The sequence below is a fragment of the Rutidosis leptorrhynchoides genome, chromosome 5, assembly GCF_046630445.1.
Source record: "Rutidosis leptorrhynchoides isolate AG116_Rl617_1_P2 chromosome 5, CSIRO_AGI_Rlap_v1, whole genome shotgun sequence".
Taxonomy (NCBI): Eukaryota; Viridiplantae; Streptophyta; class Magnoliopsida; order Asterales; family Asteraceae; genus Rutidosis; species Rutidosis leptorrhynchoides.
Genome location: NC_092337.1, coordinates 428604488 through 428625272, shown reverse-complemented (window position 1 = coordinate 428625272; position 20785 = coordinate 428604488).

The window sequence follows — 20785 nt, the reverse complement described above, 5'->3', positions numbered from 1 at the left end:
TCTTGTGGTCAATTAATATATTGAAATGATTGTTATGATAAACCTATGAACTCACCAACATTTTGGTTGACACTTTTAAGCATGTTTATTCTCAGGTATGAAATAAATCTTCCGATGTGCATTTGCTCATTTTAAAGATAATACATGGAGTCATTCATGACATATTTAGGTCAGTACCTCGCAATGGGACCAGATGTTGATAACTTCGTCCAGATGGATTAGGACGGGTCATCACAGGTAGGTGGGGAAAACTTCTTTAAAACGTTCGATTTCTGGTACGTTTTTGATGTGCGTAGGGGTGTATACGAAATAGTTATATTTTTACTACGAAATACGACGAAATATGATACAAGTTTTAATTAATTTATTTACAGATGGAATATACCTAAACCTTGCTACAATACTATAGGCAGTGTACCTAATTGTAGAGTATTATAATTTTTAGCAAGTCCGGTTCGTTCCACAGCCAGTCGGCTAATTGCGTACACTATATTTTTAAACAATTATATTTGTATAAATATATAAATAAATATTATTAATATAGTAGTATTATTATTATAGAAAGGGGGTTTTACCGTTTAATGACCGGTTTGTCGATTTTAAATAAAGCGTAAAGATAAATGATGATAATATAAATGACAGAATTTAAATTGCGATAAAGTATATTGAAGTAATTAAAATGACAGTAAATAAAGGTACGATGAAATATGAAATAAAAATATTATGCTTATTTAAACTTCCGTAATCATGATGTTTGACATGTTGATTTTAATTTATTACCCTGGGTTAATTGTCCTTTGTCCTGGATTATTCGATATGTCAATCTGGTTTTTGTCCATAATAGTCCATCAGTCATAAATATAAAGTACGAGTGTCCTCGTCAAATTATTCTTATATCTGAAGTCAAATATTCCAACTAATTGGGGACTTAAACTATAATTACACCAATTTTCCTTGTATGTAATTCACCCCTATTTTAATGAGTCCATTGACTATTAATCCATTTCCATGTCCGGTTAAATGAACGATTATTAGTACTTATAAATATCCCGCCCATCGTGTCCGATCGAGTGTATGTGGTTATTCATAGGTACGTCCAAATGTAAATCTTTATATTAAATTAACAAACTATCATTTAATTAAACAAATATAAAGCTCACTAATAGCCTGATGTTATGCGAGGTGTATATGAAATAGTGTATATTTTACTAGGAAAAACTATTAAATACGATACATTTTTACACAAGTTATTTATTTATTTACAGATGGGATATACCTAAACCTTGCTACAACACTATAGTCAGTGTACCTAATCGTAGAGTAGTATAGTTTTTAGTAAGTTCGGTTCGTTCCACAGGGATACGGTTACACTGTATTTTTATATAATTACATTTGTACAAAAATATATAAATATATATATATATATATAATAATATATAAAAGGGGGGTTTACCGTTTAATGACCGGTTTGTCGATTTTATATTTTAAGCGAAGCGTAAAGTAAATTTAATTAACAAAATAAAATAAATAACAAAAAATATAAATGACGAATAATTAAAGGTGCGATGAAATATAAAATAAAATAATTATGCTTATTTAAACTTCCGTATTCATGATGTTTGATGTGTTGATTTTATTTTTATGCCCATGGGTTAATTGTACTTTGTCCTGGATTATTTAATATGTCCGTCTGGTTTTTGTCCATAACAGTCCATCAGTCATAAATATAAAGTGCGAGTGTCCTCGTCAAATTATCCTTATACCCGAAGTCAAATATTCCAACTAATTGGAAACTTAAACTGTAACAAGGTTTTAATACTTTGTTTAATAATTACACCAGGTTATCGACTGCGTGTAACCCAAGGTTTTAATACTTTGTTATCAATTATGCCAAGTGTCCTTGTACATAATTTCACCCTTGTTTTAATAATTCTAGTGACTATTAATCCATTCCCGTGTCCGGTTAAATGAACTATTATTCGTACATATAAATTCCCCGCCCATCGTGTCCGATCGAGTGTATATGGTTATTTATAGGGACGTCCAATTGTAAATCTTTATATTAAAATTAACAAACTATCATTTAGTTAAACAAATATAAAGCCCATTAATAGCCCATAGTCTAATTTTCACAAGTGTCGTTCTTTTGTCCAAATCCCAATTATGGTACAAAGCCCAATTACCCCGTCTTTAATATTTAGTCCAACATCATGATTACTTTGGCTCAAATAAGCATAATAATAACTTAAGTACGAGACATTAATTTAAAAAGGAGAACATAACTTACATTGAGTATTTATCGCGTAGTGTTACACGGACATAATTTTGACTTCAAAAACCTGTAAAATAACCTTTACATAACTCGAACTAAGCTAATATAAAACTACCCTATACTATACTATATATATATATATATATATATATATATATATATATATATATATATATATATATATATTATACATATATATTTATTTATTATATCTTACAGAGTATTATTATTATTGTGTAAAAATATCGACAGAATGCTCGAGCTTTTATAGGCCATTTATGAATTTTGCAGCTCTGCGAGTCGCGGCATTTTAAGCCTTCAAACTCCGTGAGTCGCGGAGTTTGATTTTCCAGCTCACATCATTTTGGATCTTTGCTTGTCGACGTTATTAAATAATAATATATTATATATATATATAATTTGTAAGAATTATTTATATATTATATTTTATTTATGTGCATAGTTGACTTGTAATTTATTCACCATTGCGTCGCGCGTTGAGAGTTGACTCATGTCCCGGTTCCGAATTTTCGAACGTCCTTGCGTACTATTTTATATCGTGTACTTTGCGTTTTGTAACTTGTACTCTTGTAATTTTTAGACGTTTCTCATCATTAAATTGAACCACTTGGATTGTATCTTGTACATTTGAGCTTTTTGGACGTTTTTGTCTTCAAATCTTCATTTTCGCCTTTTGTCTTCGCACTTATTTATTTAAACGAATATTACTTGAAAATAGAACAATTGCAACTGAAAACTTTACATATCGGAAGGATATTGCTACTAAATATATGTTCATTTGGAGCACTATCAAATATCCCCACACTTGAACGTTGCTTGTCCTCAAGCAATACATAACTTGAAATAATATAATACATCACACGAATCACTTTTTTATTCTTCACACTTTGTACATCAGTGATTTTGATATGGTGGTATGAACAATGGTAGTAACGATGTGGTTTACAGTCCCACATGACTATGAAAATTTAGATCCTTAAGGAAATTGGATTTTTATGAAAACATTTGATCTTTTGAAAATTTATTCTAGCTTTTACCCTAGATAAGTTTTCCAGAATAACCCTTCACCGGTGTTTGCAAAATGTTTTTGTGGGTTTTGTGGGTTTCAGATTTGAAAATTTTGGCTCAAAACTTATGGTTTTGTGTCACCCACTTGCTAACCTTGTATTAGGAAAGCAACACGTCCAGTATACTTGCTCCGTATATTACCTTTCGGTAAACTACCATCCGGTTGTAAAGGAAAGCGTTGAAACAAGCAACTGTTAGGGCAATGTCCCCTGACATGCTTTTAATTATGGTCTATAACGTGTCGGACGCAATTACTATCCTTTGTAGGAGCAATAGTAAAGCTCACCCTTATAATTTTTCGGTCTGGCACAAGGTCCTGTCTTCGACCATGCTATGCAACCACCGTTCTTACGGTTGACACCCGATTTGGTTCAGGTGACCTAATGAATTCCAGATGAATTCCTAGGATTTACCTTTAATTGTAACGAACGCATTGAAAATAGGTTTTCAGAAAACAAATCGGTTTATAATTTTGATCAAAATATTTTCTCGTTCAAGCTCGAGTTTAGATATCATCGAATTCCATGAGTTTGTAATTCTCAATCTTTAAGGTCAATCTCAAGGAATGAGTAATATCAGGCTTAAAAGCTGATTTTTAATCTTTAAGGAGATTATCCTTTCTGGGGGTCTGATTCATTAGTCTTATCAAGCTAATTTGCACGGCGCCCTCCCCATTTTACGAGACAGATCCTCTCATGGTTAGGATAAGTCTGACCACTTGGCGACCCTGTTTGATGCTGAGGTCCCTGGATTTCCTGCTGATTTTAGTGATGACTTTTCTAGATTTTTCGTCAACTTACAGTTGGTCTGGACGACAACTTCCTGACCTAAATCAAGAAGCGTGTGTCTTTTTCGGAAGACTTTACTTCCTTTTAATGATGGAATTGATTCATCGTGTAGATCCATCTTTTCTTTCAAATATATTACAGTAAATCGGGTAAAACTGATTAATATCATCCAAAACAAAAGTATCTGCAATAACTTTACAGAAACATGTGATAGATAGTTTTTAATTGAATAACTTGGTACATTCTCCCCACACTTAGTTTCTTTCTTTGCCTTTTTATTCTCCTTTATTCCATTTTAAATGAATTCAATTGTTTTAGGGTGTTTCTCAATTTATGTCCTTTCCGAGGTAACGATAATTTCGGTATTAACACATAATTTTCATCGTTCATAAATATGTATAAACATGATTTTGAATTCATTTATTTGAAAATTTTTAAAATTTTCACAAAATTTGGCAAATAAACTAAGTGCAAACCCGAGAGAATTTATAACCCTTCCCCACACTTGAGATCATGCAATGCCCTCATTTGCATGAAATCAGACCTTAATTATAAATTCACGAGGGTGATAAGTGTAGAAAAGTGATTAAAAATACCCAGTTTGTAATTACAAAGCTCGTCGAATGATAGATGGCGCGCCTCATCGTTCATTCCTTCTTGTTTTATCACACATATTTTTCTTCAAAAACGGTTGCTTTTCTGGACTGTTTGGTAATTTTTGAAAATACGTCTTTACCCTAACTCATCATGCATTTTTATTAACGAGTTATGCACTAACCCGAACCACTAATTTAGCGTTAAGTGGGGTTAGACTTCCCCACACTTAGCTGACGACATGTGAAGTCGGTAGAATAAGTTCCACGAATTAAAATAGTGAGCCAGTTATTTACATCTCGGGTGGTATAAAATATATCAATGGGTTTAAAGTTTAGACCCACCCGATCGTCACTACTTAATTCTTTTTTAAGTGTAGCTTTTAGTAAATGGATATGTCTCTTTTATGGTTCTTGGTCAAATGGATCGATATACATCGACATACATATTATAGGGCAAATAATTCCTAACATTTCCTTCCCTTCATTCTCGGGATCAAAGGTTTCACCTCTATTACCCAATTGGGTGAAATTCGAGGTGTCATTATCTATTACAGCTCGTAGTTCATTTCCGGTGGATGACTCGTCTATTGAGAATATTGGGTTGGAAGGTTGTGGAATGGTGAATTTTGGGATCAAAGCAAATTCTTCTTCATTAATGGTACTTATTGGTCTCACCATTTTGGTCTCGGGGGTAAAATTTTCAACGTTATCATTTTCCCAAGAGTACCAATTTGTCACCCTTACTTCTTCTTCATTCATTGATGGATCGATGATTTTGTTGGTAGAGGCTAATGTGTCGATATGTTGTGAAATTGGTAAAACTGAATAAAAAGTATCATCGGGATAGTTGGTGATTTCGGAGCTCTCGAATTCATCAAAATTCGATGATATGGGATTTTCTTGCACAATACTCCTCAGATCAACAGGTGTGTAATCTGATAGGGTTTCAGCTTGCCGATTTACAAACTCTCTCATTTGTTCATTTTGAGCGTCAAGTTCTTCGAGTTTGATTTTCATATAATCTAAAGAATTTTCAGGCACATAATTTTCCTCGTCTTCTGGTTGTTGAGTTTGGATATATTCTTGTGAATAATCCCAATTAGAATTGTATTCCTCATAATCGTTTCATTCAGGTTCCATGGGTGCATAATTTTTCATAGGAACGTAATAATAACATTTCCATGTTGAGTGATAATCTCCACAAATTTCACAACTAGTTATTGTTTCGTCATTCGTGATCCAAGATTGACCGAATGAATTGTCATCAACACCTGTTTGAGAGTATTGATGAAATTGATTTCGGATGTCATAAAGAGTTTCTAAGATATTTTCGAGATTTTCCATAATGCGTTTATTACCAAATTTTAGCTACAATGTAGTGCATTTACTAATTATCCTATTAGTTATAAAATAAAATAAAAAAAATTATATAAGTTATTAAATTAATAGACTTTTCTGCTTTTGCCCACGTTTCGAATAGCCAATAGATGCAGCAGGGAGCCAGAAACCTTTAAATCGGAAGCTCACAACTCAGCCACTAACAAATCCAACTATTACTACGAAGCAGAAAATTTGGATGTCTATCAATTTAACCGCTTAAAATAATTTTTCGTTGAAATTTTAAAGAAATTATAGAGAAGAAATAGAGAAAATTCTAAGTCCTAAAAACTAGATCATCGAGAAATAAGAAAGAAAAAGAATACGCGTCGAAAAACGTCGAAAAATAAAAATAAGAAAGAAAAACGTCGAAACTTAAAAGTCTAAAAATTATATCTAAAAAGTTGCGCCTAAAGGTCTAAAGGTAAATGCAATTTTATTCAGAAAACGACAATTACTTAAAGGCACTAAAATCTATTTAAAACTAAAGAGAAAAACGGCGTCGCAAAATTCCAAAGCGCCTAAATCTTAATCTAAAGAAAAAGCACTTAAGGTATTTTACGGCAAAGCCTAAGAATCTATACATATAAAATAACTACGGAAAAACTAATTTTAAAACTAATTGCGAACGAAAAATATACAAAATATTACGATTACACTAAATAAAAGGATACAAATTATAAAAAGTGATAAAATTACTTATTTTTATAAAAAATATTATTTTTATATTTTTATTTTTATATTTTATAAAAGTATTAATTTTTTATATATTAAAACTAAATATAATTAATTATAACTAATTAATTTAAAAACTTAAACTAAATAATAATAATAATAAAGTAATTAGGGTTAAATAATAATAATTATTAATAATACCCCGTAATTAATGCTTTTTAGGGTTTCTTTGTGGCCTGACAGGGCGGCTACGCGAGTCGCGATGTCCCGTTCCAGAAAATCACCGCGAGTCGCGGAGGTTGAAAAACGTTTTTTTTTTGTTTTAAAATTTTATATTGTTTTTCTAAAAATATATATAAATATATTTATACAAAAATAAATTAAAAATATAGCGTTTCGCCGATTTCCCCGGCAGCGACGCCAAAAATACTTGATGTTATGCGAGGTGTATATGAAATAATGTATATTTTACTTGGAAAAACTATTAAATACGATACATTTTTACACAAGTTATTTATTTATTTACAGATGGGATATATCTAAACCTTGCTACAACACTATAGGCAGTGTACCTAATCGTAAAGTAGTATAGTTTTTAGTAAGTCCGATTCGTTCCACAGGGAGACGGTTACACTGTATTTTTATATAATTACATTTGTACAAAAATATATAAATATAAATATATATATATATATATATATATATATATATATATATATATATATATATATATATATATATATATATATATATATATATATATATATATAATATATAAAAGCGGGGTTTACCGTTTAATGACCGGTTTGTCGATTTTATATTTTAAGCGAAGCGTAAAGTAAATTTAATTAACAAAATAAAATAAATAACAAAAAATATAAATGACGAATAATTAAAGGTGCGATGAAATATAAAATAAAATAATTATGCTTATTTAAACTTCCGTAATCATGATGTTTGATGTGTTGATTTTAGTTTTATGCCCATGGGTTAATTGTACTTTGTCATGGATTATTTAATATGTCCGTCTGGTTTTTGTCCATAACAGTCCATCAGTCATAAATATAAAGTGCGAGTGTCCTCGTCAAATTATCCTTATACCCGAAGTCAAATATTCCAACTAATTGGGGACATAAACTGTAACAAGGTTTTAATACTTTGTTTAATAATTACACCAGGTTATCGACTGCGTGTAACCCAAGGTTTTAATACTTTGTTATCAATTATGCCAAGTGTCCTTGCACATAATTTCACCCCTGTTTTAATAATTCTAGTGACTATTAATCCATTCCCGTGTCCGGTTAAATGAACTATTATTCGTACATATAAATTCCCCGCCCATCGTGTCCGATCGAGTGTATATGGTTATTTATAGGGACGTCCAATTGTAAATCTTTATATTAAAATTAATAAACTATCATTTAGTTAAACAAATATAAAGCCCATTAATAGCCCATAGTCTAATTTCCACAAGTGTCGTTCTTTTGTCCAAACCCCAATTATGGTACAAAGCCCAATTACCCCGTCTTTAATATTTAGTCCAACATCATGATTACTTTGGCTCAAATAAGCATAATAATAACTTAAGTACGAGACATTAATTTTAAAAGGAGAACATAACTTACATTGAGTATTTATCGCGTAGTGTTACACGGACATAATTTTGACTTCAAAAACCCGTAAAATAACCTTTACATAACCCGAACTAATCTAATATAAAACTACCCTATACTATATATATATATATATATATATATATATATATATATATATATATATATATATATATTTATTTATTTATTATATCTTACAGAGTATTATTATTATTGTGTAAAAATATCGACAGAATGCTCGAGCTTTTATAGGCCATTTCTGAATTTTGCAGCTCCGCGAGTCGCGGCATTTTAAGCCTTCAAACTCTGCGAGTCGCGGAGTTTGATTTTCCAGCTCACATCATTTTGGATCTTTGCTTGTCGACGTTATTAAATAATAATATAATATATATATAATTTTTAAGAATTATTTATATATTATATTTTATTTATGTGCATAGTTGACTTGTAATTTTTGCACCGTTGCGTCGCGCGTTGAGAGTTGACTCATGTCCCGGTTCCGAATTTTCGAACGTCCTTGCGTACTATTTTATATCGTGTACTTTGCGTTTTGTAACTTGTACTCTTGTAATTTTTAGACGTTTCTCATCATTAAATTGAACCACTTGGATTGTATCGTGTACATTTGAGCTTTTTGGACGTTTTTGTCTTCAAATCTTCGTTTTCGCCTTTTGTCTTCGCACTTATATATATATATATATATATATATATATATATATATATATATATATATATATATATATATAAATAGAACAATTGCAACTAAAAACTTTACATATCGGAAGGATATTGCTACTAAATATATGTTCATTTGGAGCAATATCAAATATCCGCACACTTGAACGTTGCTTATCCTCAAGCAATACATAACTTGAAATAATATAATACATCACACGAATCACTTCTTTATTCTTCACACTTTGTACATCAGTGATTTTGATATGGCGGTATGAACAATGGTAGTAACGATGTGGTTTACAGTCCCACATGACTATGAAAATTTAGATCCTTAAGGGAATTGGATTTTTATGAAAACATTTGATCTTTTGAAAATTTATTCTAGCTTTTACCCTAGATAAGTTTTCCGGAATAACCCTTCACCGGTGTTTGCAAAATGTTTTTGTGGGTTTTGTGGGTTTCAGATTTGAAAATTTTGGCTCAAAACTTATGGTTTTGTGTCACCCACTTGCTAACCTTGTATTAGGAAATCAACACGTCCAGTATACTTGCTCTGTATATTACCTTTCGGTAAAATACCATCCGGTTATAAAGGAAAGAGTTGAACAAGCAACTGTTAAGGCAATGTCCCCTGACATGCTTTTAATTATGGTCTATAACGTGTCGGACGCAATTACTATCCTTTGTAGGAGCAATAGTAAAGCTCACCCTTATAATTTTTCGGTCTGGCACAAGGTCCTGTCTTTGACCATGCTATGCAACCACCGTTCTTATGGTTGACACCCGATTTGGTTCAGGTGACCTAATGAATTCCAGGTGAATTTCTAGGATTTACCTTTAATGGTAATGAACGCATTGAAAATAGGTTTTTAGAAAACAAATCGGTTTGTAATTTTGATCAAAATATTTTCTCGTTCAAGCTCGAGTTTAGATATCATCGAATTCCATGAGTTTGTAATTCTCAATCTTTAAGGTCAATCTCAAGGATTGAGTAATATCAGGCTTAAATGCTGATTTTTAATCTTTAAGGAGATTATCCTTTCTGGGGGTCTGATTCATTAGTCTTATCAAGCTAATTTGCACGGCTCCCTCCCCATTTTACGAGACAGATTCTCTCATGGTTAGGATAAATCTGACCACTTGGCGATCCTGTTTGATGCTGAGGTCCATGGATTTCCAGCTGATTTTTGAGAAAACTTTTCAAGGTTTTTTGTAGACTCTACAACTGGTCTGGACGACAACTTCATGACCTAAATCAAGAAGCGCGTTTCTTTTTCGGATGACTTTACTTCCTTTTAATGATGGAATTGATTCATCGTGTAGATCCATCTTTTCAATAAACCGGGTAAAACAGTTAATTTAGTCCAAAACAAAAGCACCTGCAATAACTTTACGGAAATATGTGATAGATAGTTTTTAATTGAATAACTTGGTACATTATCCCCACACTTGGCTTTTTTCATGCGTCTTTTTATATCTTAATAAATAAATTCAAGCGTTTTAGTTGTTTCTCAATTTATGTCCTTTCCGAGGTAACGATAATTTCGGTATTAACACCTAGTTTTCATCGTTCATAAATATGTATAAACATGATTTTGAATTCATTTAGTTGAAATTTTTTAAAATTTTCATAAAATTTAGAAAATAAGCCAAGTATAAACTCGAGAGAATTTATAACCCTTTCCCACACTTGAGATCATGCAATGCCCTCATTTGCATGAAATCAGACTATAATTATAAATTTATGAGGGTAATTAGTATAGAAAAGTGATTAAAAATACCCAGTTTGTAATTACAAAGCTCGTCGAATGATAGATGGTGCGCCTCATCGTTCATTCCTTCTTGTTTTATCACACATGTTTTTCTTCGAAAACGGTTACTTTTCTGAACTGGTTGATAATTTTTGAGAATGCGTCTTTTTCCCTTACTTATTATGCATGTTTATTAACGAGTTATGCACTAACCCGAACCCCTAGTTTAACATTAAGTGGGGTTAGACTTCCCCGTACTTAGCTGACGACATGTGAAGTCGGTAGAATAAGTTCCGCAAATTAGAATAGTGATCCAGTTATTTACATCTCGGGTGGTGTATAATATATCAATGGGTTTAAAGTTTAGACCCACCCGATCGTCACTACTTAATTCTTTTTTAAGTGTAGCTTTTAGTAAATGGATATATCTCTTTTTTGGTTCTTGGTCAAATGGATCGATATACACCGACATACATATTTCTATAGGGTGGACAATTCCTAACATTTCCTTTCGTTTATTCTCGGGATCAAAGTTTTCACCTCTATTACCCAATTGGGAGAAATTCAAGGTGTCAATATCTATTACAGCTTGTAGTTCATCTTTGGTAGATGACTCGTCTATTGAGAATATTGGGTTGGAAGGTTGTGGAATGGTGAATTTCGGGATCGAAGCAAATTCTTCTTCATTAATGGTACTTATCGGTCCCACCATTTTGGTCTCGGGGGTAAAATTTTCAACGTTATCATTTTCCCAAGAGTACCAATTTGTCACCCTTACTTCTTCTTCGTCCATTGATGGATCGATGATTTCGTTGGTAGAGGCTAATGTGTCGATATGTTGTGAAATTGGTAAAGCTGAATAAAAAGTATCATCGGGATAATTGGTGATTTCGGAGCTCTCGAATTCATCAAAATTCGATGATATGGGATTTTCTTGCACAATACTCCTCAGATCAACAGGTGTGTAATCTGATAGAGTTTTAGCTTGCCGATTTACAAACTCTCTCATTTGTTCATTTTGAGCATCGAGTTCTTCGAGTTTAGTTTTCATATTGTCTAAAAGATTTTCAGACACATAATGTTCTTCATCTTCTAGTTGTTGAGTTTGGATATATTCTTGGGAATAATCCCAATTTGAATTGTATTCTTCATAATCGTTCCATTCAGGTTCCGTGGGTGCGTAATTTTCCATAGGAACGTAATAAAAACATTCCCATGTTGAGTGATAATCTCCACAGATTTCACAACCAGTTATTGTTTCGTCATTCATGATCCAAGATTGACCGAATGAATTTTCATCAACACTCTTTTGAGAGTATTGATTTAATTGATTTCGCATGTCAGAAAGAGTTTCCAACATATTCTCAAAATTTTCCATAATACACTTTTTACCAAATTTTAGCTACAATGTGGTGCATTTACTAATTATCCTATTAGTTATAAAACTAAAAATTATATAAGTTATCAAATTAATAGACTTTTCTGCTTTTGCCCACGTTTCGAATAGCCAATAGATGTAGCAGGAAGCCAGAACCCTTTAAATCGGAAGCTCACAACTCAGCCACTAACAAATCCAACTATTACTACAAAGCAGAAAATTCTGGATGTCTATCAATTTAACCACTTAAAATAATTTTTCGTCGAAATTTTGAAATTTTAGAGAAGAAATAGAAAATTCTATGTCCTAAAACTAGAGCGAAGAGAAATAAGAAAGAAAAAGAGCGCGTCGAAAAACGTCAAAAAATAAAAGGTCGAAAAATAAATATCGAAAAACAAACAGTTGAAAAATAAAAATAAAAAAATAAAGCGTCGAAACTTAGTATTCTAAAAACTAAATATTAAAAGTTACGTCTAAAGGAATTAAAGCTTAAAAGGAATTCTATATCCAAAACGGCAATAACTTAATTAGGCACTAAAATCTATTTAAATATTAAAGCGATAAGCGGCGTTGTAAAATTTTAAAGCACCTAAATCTTAATCTAAAGAAAAAGCACTTAAGGGATTTTACGGCAAAGTCTAAAAATCTAGAAATAAAAATTACTACGGCAAAATACTAAACTTAAAGCTAATTACGAGCGATAAATATACAAATGTTTAAAATATAAATTAACTAAAATGATAAAAATACAAATTTTATAAAAATATTATTTTTATATTTATATTATATAAAAATATTAAACTATATATTTAATATTAATATTTAAACTTAATATTACCAATTATATTAAAACTATATAATAATTAAACCCTAATAATAATAATAAATATAAAATTAAAACCCTAATACGTATTAAATGCATCTGATCAGGTCTGTCAGGCTTTCCCATGTGATCGCATGGTATTTAGGCTGATGGGTCATGCGACCACATGGCCTGTCAGTCCATTTTTTTTTAGATTTTATATTGTTTTTCTAAAAATTATAAATAAATATATTTATACAAATATATATTAAAAATATAGCGTTTCGCCGAGTCCCCGGCAGCGATGCTAAAAACTTGATGTTATGCGAGGGGTATACGAAATAGTATTAATTTTTACTACGAAATACGACAAAATATGATATAAGTTTTAATTAATTTATTTACAGATGAGATATACCTAAACCTTGCTACAACACTATAGGCAGTGTACCTAATCGTAGTGTAGTATAGTTTTTAGTAAGTCCGGTTCGTTCCACAGGGAGTCGGCTAATTGCGTACACTATATTTTTAAACAATTATATTTGTATAAATATATAAATAAATATTATTAATATAGTAGTATTATTATTATCAAAAGGGGGTTTTACCGTTTAATGACCGGTTTGTCGATTTTAAATAAAGCGTAAAGATAAATGATGATAATATAAATGACAAAATTTAAATTGCGATAAAGTAAATTGCAGTAATTAAAATGACAGTAAATAAAGGTACGATGAAATATGAAATAAAAATATTATGCTTATTTAAACTTCCGTAATCATGATGTTCGACATGTTGATTTTAATTTATTACCCTGGGTTAATTGTCCTTTGTCCTGGATTATTCGATATGTCCATCTGGTTTTTGTCCATAATAGTCCATCAGTCATAAATATAAAGTGCGAGTGTCCTCGTCAAATTATCCTTATATCCGAAGTCAAATATTCCAACTAATTGGGGACTTAAACTATAATTACACCAATTTTCCTTGTATGTAATTCAACCCCTGTTTTAATGAGTCCATTGACTATTAATCCATTCCCGTGTCCGGTTAAATGAACGATTATTAGTACTTATAAATATCCCGCCCATCGTGTCCGATCGAGTGTATGTGGTTATTCATAGGTACGTCCAATTGTAAATCTTTATATTAAATTAACAAACTATCATTTAATTAAACAAATATAAAGCTCATTAATAGCACATAGTCTAATTTCCACAAGTGTCGTTCTTTTGTCTAAACCTCAATTATGGTACAAAGCCCAATTACCCCGTCTTTAATATTTTAGCCCAACATCACGATTACTTCAATTTAAATAAGCATAATAATAACTTAGTTACAAGACATTAATTTAAAAAGGAGAACATAACTTACATTGATTATTTATCGCGTAGTGTTACACGAACATAATTTCGACTTTAGAACCCATAAAATAACCTTTACATTACTCAAACTAATCTAATATAAAACTAAACCAATATATATATATTATATATATATATACTATATTACAGAGGGAGTAATATATTTTTTGTGTGTTTTTTTTTGGCCAAAACTCGTTGCCTTTTATAGATGTGGCCAGGATTCTGAAGCCATGCGATCGCATGGATTTTTGCCTTCCAGGCCATGCGATCGTATGGCCAGCTGGATCCAGCCACATTGCTTTGTTTTCTTCTTTGTCGACGTATTATTCAAATATATATAATATATAAATAATTTATATAATTATTTAAATATTATATTATATTCTCGTGCATAGTAGACTCATAATTTTTGGTCCGTTGCGTCGAGCATTGATAGTTGGCTCAGGTCCCGGTTCCGAATTTTCGAACGTCCTTTCGTACGATTTAATATCGTGTACTTTGCGTTTCGCAACTTGTACTCTTTTCTTTTTTAGACGTTTCTTATCAATAAATTGAACCACTTGGATTGTATCTTGTACATTTGATCTTTTTGGACATTTGCGTCTTCAAATCTTCGTTTTCACCTTTTATCTTCGCTCTTATTTAATATAAACGAATATTACTTGAAATAGAACAATTGCAACTGAAAACTTTACATATTGGAAGGATATTGATACTAAATATATGTTCATTTAGAGCACTATCAGTTTTTCATTTCATTTTCTATCTATCCATCTCTGCACTCTCTCTCTATATATATATATATATATATATATATATATATATATATATATATATATATATATATATATATATATATATATATATATATTATATATATATATATATTATTAAGATTAATATTATTATTAATCTTATAATTAGGAGTATTATTATTAGTATTATACATAAAATACTACGATGAGGTTATGAGCTAGTGATTTCAAAACGGGTTCTGCGAGCGAGATAAAGCTAAGAAAATTATGGGTTATAACTATGGAGGTTATGGGTATTACTTGGGGGTTATGACCATGAGTCAAAAGTCAAACCTAGTGTTTATCATCTTCATTGCGTCTAAGTACTTTCTTACAATATTGAATCTCAATATTAATACGTGAGCATTCATATCTTATCTTTTATATATTAATAGTGTATCCATGTCTAGTGCTCGAGTATATATATGTTTATGCATTCTTGTATGCTTTAATTTTGTCGTTAGATAGTTTATGATGAATCACGAATTTGATACATATGCTACTGATATAAAGTATATGATATGCATGTTTTTGGAAAGCTGGTGAAAAATTATTAACTTTTCATTTAGAAATCGGGTGATTTCGATGAACGAATTAAAAGATATGGTCAACTGAATGATGGTTAACGTTAATTGAAATTGTGTTTGAAACTGTAAATTAATATTTAAACAACTTGTCTATGAGATTGATAAATTGGATTTTTAGATATTACTAATCGAGTAAATGAATTTCTATATAAGGCACGTCTCGTTTTGTTGAACAATTGTCAGAGTTGACTGTCTTATCATGTTTTAAAGCTTTATAAACACTATAATCCGATTTTATAAGTATTGGAAAGCTATGTGAAATAATAAAATATTTTTGATTGCCATGATAATTCAAATATAATATAGCTCCTGAAATAAATAATATTTTGAGTTCGATAAACTACAAGTTCGTTCAATTATCAAGACATATACTATGATAATAAACATGTATAGATTTAAAGATCATATTGGGTCAGGTTGACTTTTGAGATGACTTTTGTTAACTTTTGCATGTCGATCTCGAGCATTAGGATTGTGATACACTATGACCCGACCTAGCTTATTAGACATGTATTGACCAATATATGTTCTCTAGGTTGAGATCTATGGTTACTTTGCATTCCGAGTTTCTGTCACATTTTGGTGAATGAATTTATGAGCTGCTAAGGTGAGTTTATAGATCCCTTTTTAAATGCTTTATATATTTTTGGGCTAAGAATACATGCACTTTATTTTAAACAATGGATACAAGTACATACAAAATTCTACACTGAGTTTGAACTGAAAATCCCTTAGCTTTGGTAACTAGTAACTACCGGTTATAAGAACTGGTGGGCGCGAGTAATAGTATATGGATCCATAGGGCTTGATATCCCCGTCCGAGCCAGAGCACTAGCCTTTTAACGGACGTATGCTATTTGAGAAGCGTACACATTGGTTTGCGTGTATTATTAAGATGATATTACAAAGGGTATAAATTATATATACGTTAAGTTTAGTTACCAGGGTGCTCAATTTCGTAGAATATTTTGATAAACGTTTCTGGATGAAACAACTGAAAACTTGTGATTCACCTTTATATACAGATTATGCGCAACATTAAAACTATGAATTCACCAACCTTTGTGTTGACACTTTTAAGCATGTTTATTCTCAGGTTTCTAGAAGTCTTTTGCTGTTTGCTTATACGTTATACAAGTCATGTGCATGGAGTCATACATGCTTTATTCGAGAACACTTTGCATTCACAAAATCATCACCATGTATCTTATTTTGATTGCATTGTCAACGGATGTAGTATTGTTAAAAACTATTATTTACGGTGATTGTCTATATGTAGAAATCATCAGATGCTGAAAACCTTGGATTTATATATTCAGTTATGGTGTGCCTTGTGACGACCCGGAAATTTTTGACCAAATTTAAACTTTAATCTTTATATTATTCCGACATGATAAGCAAAGTTTGTTAAGTTAAATCTCAAAAATTTTAAACTGTGTTCATACATTCATTATAACCTCGACCAAATTCTGACGATTCACGAACCGTTATATATAAATAGATATGTGTATGTATATATATATTATAACTTGAGAATATTAATAAAGTATTAAACGTATAATACTTTACACGAACGTATTTGTTTCAATATGATTTTCGACGAAATTAAAAAAAAAATATATTAAATGATTGAAACATTGAATTATGATTACAAGTCTCTGTTGAGAGGTCCACTATGATTTGAGAAAATCTATTCCTCTTAACGATATTCAGAATAATTTGTAACGATATTTATAAATAAAAACAAAAAGTGTCATTTACGAAAGTTAGACAAAAGTTAGTGGAGAATTGGTTTCCATAATATTCTATTAATCTATTTTCAAACGTACAAAGACGTTTTCAGTTTAAAAAGAACTTTATTATTAAAATGTATATAACTTTTATAAATATCTAGAATCACTTTTGATAACTCATTACTTAACCAGTATAATAAATATAACGATATTTATATTTTATTTCATTAAATATATATAACGATTTAAATTAATATTATATATATTTATACGCGTATTATACATACATAGTTTTTATACTTTTACTATACTTTAACTTTAACTTTATTTACTTTAACTTTAATAATTCACTTTAATAATTCATACTTTAATAATTCACTTTAATAATTCACTTTAATAATTCATACTTTAATAATTTACTTTAATAATTCACTTTAATAATTCACACTTTAATAATTTACTTTAATAATTCATACTTTAATAATTCACTTTAATAATTCATACTTTAATAATTCGCTTTAATAATTCAAAAATCTATTATAAATAGAATTCAATTGGTTTCATTATTTCATAGAAACTTGAAAATATATTTCTCTAAACTCTCTCAATCGAATTACATATATATATATATATATATATATATATATATATATATATATATATATATATATATATATATATATATATATATATATATATATATATATATATATATATATTTACTTAGTATTATTTCAAGATATTATTAGTATACATAAAATACTACAAAGGAGTTATATTCAGACGATTTCAAAATAAGTTTTCAAATGAGATAGAGCTAAGGAAATTATGGGTTATAGCTATGAAGGTTATGGGTATTGATCGAGGGTATTGCTCGTGAGGTCAATCTAACGTTTATCATTTTCGTTGCATCTACGTACTTTCCTACAATATTGAATCACAATATTGATACGTTCGTAAATCCGAGACAAACCCTGCACTTGTTCAGTGTCATCATATACATAATTGCTACGAAATACAGTATTGTGAGTTTCATTTGCTCCCTTTTTATATATATTTTTGGGCTGAGAATACATGCGCTGATTTATAAATGTTTTACGAAATAGGCACAAGTACTAAAACTAATTCTATGTGGGTTTAAACCAGAAATATAACCTTAGCTTGGTAACATTAAACTACTTGTCTATGTACGGTAGGCGCGAATCCTAAAGATAGATCTATTGGGCCTGACAAACCCCATCCTGACTATGGGATGCTTTAGTACTTCGAGGTTATTTTAAACACACCTGATCTGGTGTACTTCAGAGGGTAAAACATGAACGTTAAGGCTTGTTACCGGGTGCCTACAACTTATAGAATACTTTTATACACTTGCGAGTGTACGGATATTTATAGAAACTAAAATCTTGTGGTCTATTACTATTACGGAAATGATAGATTATGATAAACTAATGAACTCACCAACCTTTTGGTTGACACTTTAAAGCATGTTTATTCTCAGGTATTAAAGAAATCTTCCGCTGTGCATTAGCTCATTTTAAGGATATTACTTGGAGTCATTCATGGCATATTTTGAAAGACGTTGCATTCGAGTCATTGAGTTCATCAAGATTATTATTAAGCCAATTATAGTTGGATGTATTATGAAATGGTGTGCATGCCGTCAAATTTCGTTGTAAAGAAAGTTTTTCTTTTAAAAACGAATGCAATGTTTGTAAAATGTATCATATAGAGGTCAAATACCTCGCGATGTAATCAACTATTGTGAATCGTTTATAATGTATATGAACGGGTCCTTTCAGTTGGTATCAGAGCAGTGGTCTTAGCGAACCAGGTCTTGCATTAGTGTGTCTAACTGATAGTTGTTAAGATGCATTAGTGAGTCTGGACTTCGACCGTGTCTGCATGTCAAAAGTTTTGCTTATCATTTTTAGTCAGAAATCATCTACTTACCATCCTTAGGAAATTACCTGCTTATCATTCTTAATTCTAGACGCATTTTCCTACATTTATTGCATAATAGTGTATAGACGAATTCTTATCTTAGCATATCTGTTACTGTGAACTTTGACTGACATCTTTCAAAGATTCCTCCGTAATTTATGGGATTTTGGTATTATATATACATATGTAAATTATGTATTGAAGAATACCAAATCTAAATTCTACAATCTATTTCATACCAAAAATTCTTTCCCTGATCATACAAGATGGATCCCTCAACCAGTTCGAGTTCCTCGGATTCCGACAGCTATGCCGATATGGATTTCCACATGAGCTCCGAAAGCAGCGTGACTGGAATGGATCAACCAATTAGCCATCATCTATTCTGGATGAATTGGGGATGGGTTCGTAATCTACTTAACCATTGGAGACAAGAAGAAGGTGATCCCTTTCATCCACCACATTGCCCTCTTGGCAATGAACCTGAAACACTTACCAGCGAACCTGTCCGAAACACCATTTTCTCTCTCATTTCCAGAGTATCTCGTCATGATTATATACTACACCAAATTCTAGATCTTATTTATCCGCTCATCCAAACCGACAATCACCCCGGTGTAATAGAAGAAGTCAACGAGCTTCGCGCTCGGGTAGTGGCTTTGGAGAATATGGTGCAAAGGTTACAAACACCAGCAGCAGCACCAGCAGCATAACCAGTACCACCATCAACAACATCAACAGTACCATTACCACCACCAACAATAACCGCATCGCAAACCTCAACTTCACAATCTGTCCCACGAGCATCGACGTCATACGCCATGTAGATACCAAGGAATACCACAACGATGAAGTATTGATTCATAACTTCATTGGAGAAACATTCTACGGCGATTATGTAATTTCTAAAGTTTAGAAATTATCTATCATAGCCTTAACCATAAATCAAATGAGTTTAATTTAATATTAACTCATTAAATCAATATTACATCTGAAGAAATATACACATATATATTTCCATAAAGACTGTAATAAAATTCTTTTGTACAAAATATTAATTGTGAAATTTTTTTAACGGGTAGGTAATACCCGAGAGATATATAAATTCACAATTAATATGTTACATTCTTCGAATCTAATTCAGCAAATCATCCATTATACTCCCTACTTTCACAATAATATACATTCTTTTATAGAAATCAAAACAACCATACTCATTCAAAATCTAATTACATATTCTGATTTTGAAATCTCATAATTCGATTCAAGATATAACCGAAATCATCACTCTTAGATTCCTACATCTTTCAAAACTATACTTTGACTTCAAAACTGTCCTATAAC